General features: G+C 36.7%; 1 protein-coding gene across 1 annotated transcript in view; it reads right to left on the bottom strand.

The window, feature by feature from the left end:
- Positions 1-6,000, bottom strand: part of LOC119836089 (tyrosine-protein kinase-like otk) — a 51,151-nt gene that overhangs the window by 23,685 nt on the left and 21,466 nt on the right. The window lies entirely within an intron of this gene.

Genomic DNA, 6,000 nt, shown 5'->3' with positions numbered 1-6,000 from the left:
GGTTTTCTGTGGGGGTGTGGTACTTCCCCGGTGCGAGCTGGCCCAATTCATGCCGAAGCGTGCTCGACTACCACAATAGAATGCTTGACTACCACATCGACATATTATGATTTTTTTGCCTGGAGACTATTTGGAGGCTAGGTATATAAACTCGTAGGAAGATCGTTTATGAATGTCTACAGTCGGCGCTATATTAAAACGTCTCGTGTTTGATTTAAAACAACACTTAACTCGCCTCATCGTTTTCAGAGGTACAATGCCACAAACATACCTATATTAGGTAAATCAGCTATTGCCCGCGAGGTGAAAATAAATTTTTACGATATAAATTTTCGCCTATATTATTCCCATTACGGTAGAATTTATCAAAATCCTTTCTTAACGGATGTCTACATTATAGTGGCTATCCACATACCAAATTTCAGCCGGATCGGTCCAGTAGTTTGGGCTGTGCGTTAATAAATCACTCAGTCAGTCACCTACACGCGTTTTATACATATACTAGCGACCCACCCCGGCTTCGCACGGGTGCAATATATGATACATACATATATAACTTCCTCTTGAATCACTACATCTATTAAAAATACTCCATCAAAATCAGTTGCGTATAGTATAAAATAAAGTCTCATTTTATATGCTCTATATCTTTAAAACTGCGCAATGAATTTTGATGGTTTTTTAATCATAAATCAAACCCTGTTTTCTTTTTTATATTTTCGTTTATACCAAGCACAAAATAACAAAGGCAAGATGTGTAATCTCTTTTTTAGCATCTATTAACTCCGTAATTACTCCGAATTTAACGCATGCGAAGCCGCGGGCAAAAGCTACTTGTCTTATACTATGTAATGATAACATATAATTTTAAAACTATTTCCATCAAGTCAACAAAACAGAATAACGTGCGCAGCCAAGTGAACAGCTAGTGTATAAAATGGCGAAGATTAATTTGAAGTCAGTCGGAAGCAATATCAGGTTCGTGATAGGAATGCCTGAGTCTGCGTTGAGATGATCGTCTGTATAGCAGATACGATGAGACATCCGTTCGGTAGGTATTGTTCAACGGTATGACAAAATGAAATATGTATACGTGTTGGTTTAATATAAGATGTTCTATGTTTTTTTATCATAGCTACTTTATATAAAAAATTACTAGAAACTTATAAGACCCTAACAGTCACACCTATAGAGCATAGTTTATTTCAAGAAACAAGATACGCAACACAAAAGCTATAAGAAAAAAGTATACATTACAATAATAATAAAGAAATCAAGAAAAATAATAAGAAGAAATTTGAAACAATTGCTTATTTAATTTTTAGTTTTATAGCATTGAAATGCTTTTTATAAATTAGAAATTTTGAAAGAATAGAAAAAATTTGATCACGAGGCAGGATTCGAACCTGCGTATCTTGCCTAACCGTAGCCGTAGTGGGGTGCCCCTTAGGCACATGAAACCGAAAGAATGGAAGAAATTTGATTACTGTGGCAGGATCACGGGTGGCCGAGAGGCTAGGCGTTGCTACGGTTAGGCAAGATACGCAGGTTCGAATCCTGCCTCGTGATCAAATTTTTTCTATTCTTTCAAAATTTCTAACAATCTACTATATAAAAATAAGTCGGGTTTTCCTTCCTGACGCTATAACTCCAGAACGCACGAACCGATTTCCACGGTTTTGCATTCGTTGGAAAGGTCTTGGGCGTCGTGAGGTTTATAGCAAAGAAAATTCCGGAAAAATTTCAACAGAAAAGCGGGAAAAACGAAGCCATCTGGTGGCGAAACGGAGTTCGCCGAGTTTGCTAGTTGCTTATATAAAATATCGTGTGGTGTACTACATTTTCTGAAAAAACCTATAATACTTTCTATAATTTTGACAATAAAACGAAACAAACTTCGAATCCACGACCACGTGTCAACCAAGGGGCCTATTAAGATAAACATAAGACGGAGTACCCGAAAGAAGGGTAGTTGCACATTTCAGTCACGCGCCGACCCAAATACGGCGCGCAGGCGCTCTACGACTTTAGTAAATATGCCTTTTTTACCGACTTCAAAAAAGGAGGATACAATTTCGATTATTTTTTTTTGGTTTGTTACTTCAGAACTTTTGACTGGGTGAACCGATTTTGATGAGGTTTTCTTTATTTGAAATCAGACGCCTCCCGCATGGTCCCGTTTAAATTGAGTCTTAGTGACTTAGTTATATGTTATAGAAAAGTATTTTCACATGTGGTGGTATTTAAGTACCTATATTTTAAGATTTTGATCAACTATTAAAAACTAGATTTGCTAGAACTGATTTGGCTTTTAATGTAAAATGTCTAAAAAATATAATTAATTAAATTGCTTGTATAACGAGTATACTTCATGCACTTAAACTTTTTTTGGTACTAATAAATTTCCCTTTTCCTTTTCCTCACCCTATCCAGTCCATTCCTTCCCCCCAGTTGAACATCATTTCGTTATCCCTTACCCCTTAAAACTGGCAGCGCAAGACACTACCTATGCGAATGTTCACGGACGGTGGTGATGGCTTACCATCAGGCGAAACACCAGCTCAGTTGCCCGCAAAAGAAACTTCCTAATTACGTACTTTACCCCCCCTCCCCCCCCTATTAAATCCTATCCTATCCTACTTCCTACTAATATTATAAATGCTAAAGTTTGTAAGGATGTGTGTGTGTGTTTGTTGCTCTTTCACGTAAAGCCTGCAAAACCGATTGCAATGAAATTTGGTACGCAGATAGCTGGACAACTGGAATAACATATAGGCAACTTTTTATCCCGATGTTCCTACGGGATACGGATTTACGTGGGTGAAACCGCGGGGCGCAGCTAGTGATATTATATTTTTGTTCTCTAAATCATGGTGATGTATTACATAATCGAAATCGAAACTATATATGTTCCCACTACAGGGACACACGCCTGCTATAATATGGTTCAGGTCATCATTCACCACATTGGCCATTTGCTGGCAGATAACACATATTGTCGAACTTATTGTTTTAGTTTCTTGGACATGCCGGTTTCCTCCTGATGTTTTCCATGACTCTTACAAACAATAGTGATGTGGATAATGCGCAAATAAGTCGCAAATATATTTCAAACCTGCCTCGAACCCCCGACTCAATAAGTCCGTGGTCCTCACCACTGAGCCACCAGCTTTTTTCACTTCAAATTGTTCAGTCGGAATTCTCGCTTGTCTGTTAGCGACACATACGCAGGAACCCTTAAAATAACTCATGAAAAATGTATGTACCAACACCGTCATTATGTAAATACATCGTGTAATTGTGTTTCAGCGATGTAACGAACGCTTCACGTTTGTCGCCCGGCATTATGTCGCATGCGAGATATGTCGTACGGTGTGAAGATTATCCCCCGGCTCAAAGTTTCGTAATGTTTAGATGCTCCTTGTAATAACTTGGTGATAAGTTTGTAGTTAACTACGAAACTGTTGGACTTGTATTTGCTTATGTTATTCACTTGTATAGCTTACAGCCAGAACGAACGAACAATGTACCCGTCGAACGAACTATGTACCGTCAGCAAAATTATATTTATATATTTACCACAGACATATTTTGTTGTTATCATTATTTAGTCTCACCCTAATTCTGAGGAAATCTTATTAGGTTTTACAAAAACTAAACTGCTTTGAAATTGTCAGAACTAAACCAAATTTAAACGGGACCACACGAAAGGCTTGCAAATAAAGAATCATCAAAAGCGATTCAGCCGGTAAATACGTGCGTGCGTCATTCAGCCTCTAAAGGATAATATAATATATTTAAAATATATATTATAAAAAATATAATCATAAGTTTTGCAATAATAAATCATACAGACTCCTGAACAAACTATCATATTACAAACAAACCGAGTCAAATACACGTTATACAACTCCAATCGCTTAGTACACAATCGTTAAGTGCGTAGAAATTCTCAAAAATATTTCCAAACGTTCCGCCGAGCAAAAAGAAATATCGCCCAAACCGAACCGACAACGCAGGCCTTACAAAACTTTTCCATTCGAATACCTCACAAACTTTCCGCACCGACAATCCAAACTCAAACTATTCCCGCCAAAGCAAAGACAAATAAAAATTCGAAAAAGGAACGCTGCAACCAACGGTCCAGACATCCGCGAATGTTCTAATAACGAATCGTGAAATCGCGGCCTTATCAATTATTCGAGATTTTTGCGACGGCAACACAATGGGCCATCAATAGCCGACATTCATACGGCACGGGAAAAAGCTAGCAACTGTGCGGATTTGAATATTTGAACGTTCTATTTCCAATTTTTTTTTTTTCGTTCAATATTTTGACCGGACGCTGAAGTGAAATGTCAATTTATATGTACAATGTAAAACGTTTTAAAAATGTTTTTTTTTTCTATTCATTACTTGCAAGTAAACATTGTGCAAGTAAACATTTTTCAATTCAAAACAGAGATTCACATTTGTAAAAATATGACATTTCAAAACCATTTCACAACCCTCCAAACCGCCACCAGCATTAGAGGGAAGCTATCGCCTGCCAGTTTCATCAACTTTGCTTTTCTTTTTTAATCTGTCACCAATCAAGCGTGCATTTGCAATCGCACAGATAACGAAAATGCACCTCTATTATGGCGGGAAAACATGCCTCTTCATACTGGAGTGTTGACTATCCCGCTCGTTTTATTGAAATGTGAAAGGGATAGATGATACAAAAGAACGCTCCAGTATTCATGGGTGGAGGCGACGAAGCGTAGCACTAGACTAGTCGATGATGATGACGTAGTGATGTTCGCGCGATTCTAATGTATCGATATTGATAGTAACGAGAAATTTATTTCAGTGCATTTTCACAAAGGACGATGGTTATAAAATGGAAGTTAATACTAGGTTTTTATTTATGACTTTTACTTTAATTCACAGATAATTTAATCATCATCTTAGAACATTGTATACAATATTTCCTACATACTATATGTAATGTATTAATAAATTGATTGTATAAATAACTTATAACTTTGTTTATTAAGAAATTAAAATTATGTTTTGTAGAAATTACAAACGTTTAATATAATCAAAATGTTATTTCTAACACCGAGGCACCATATGGAATTCTTCAAATATTTCGCCGATTCACGATATATTTACAAGCAATCGATATCGATATAATTCCCATCACTAATTTCAATATAAACCCGCCATTAAGCATGCCCAGCCAGTTTCCAGTCTCAACAGGACACTTGGAACTCATCTTTACATAAATATGGATCTTTTAAGATTCAAATCGAGAAATTTTAAGACTTTCTTTTATATTTAAATATTTTATTCGAAACGAGGCGAACCTTCATGGAATATTAAGTATAGAAATCATAAATACTTTTTATAACTGATTTTAATAGATTAAAAAAATCACTTATTACTCTGTCTTTACCGATTAAAGACTCCCAGCCAGGGTTAATAATCTGACCCTAAGGCTACAATATACCTGTATAAAAAAACACTTCAACTGAAAATGTCTGGATCTGAATGGATGTATGACATACATCCCAATAGATGACAATGATATATGATGATGATAATTCTAAACATACATTGTATGTTTAGAATTTAAAGACTTTTTAACGGATCTTAAACGTGATTTATTCATCCCACTCGCAGTAAATACGCTACGTTCGAAACGTCAGGTTAATAAAGTAATAAATAAATCGCATTTAAAATCCGTTAAATTTAACCGTCTTTCAATTCTAAATGTACAATACTCGCGTAAAATCAAACACAAGAAAATACTGAGATGTATGTTATTCGTAAATTAGCGGTCCCGGCAAACACTGTCCTGCTTTACTCTTATTTAGGGGTATGAACTCCTCCGAGGGGGTCGCGGATGGATTTTAACCAGCTCCCGTGGCCCCCTCACTCAAGTGGCTCGACGGAACACAGTGGGGTTTTGGTCGGTAAGAATCTGACATAACCCACGGCTTTATCTCCGGAGGC

Source organism: Zerene cesonia, chromosome 22 (assembly GCF_012273895.1).
Source record: "Zerene cesonia ecotype Mississippi chromosome 22, Zerene_cesonia_1.1, whole genome shotgun sequence".
Lineage (NCBI taxonomy): Eukaryota > Metazoa > Arthropoda > Insecta > Lepidoptera > Pieridae > Zerene > Zerene cesonia.
The sequence above is the reverse complement of the archived record's forward strand: the minus strand, read 5'-3'. Positions and strand labels throughout refer to the sequence as shown.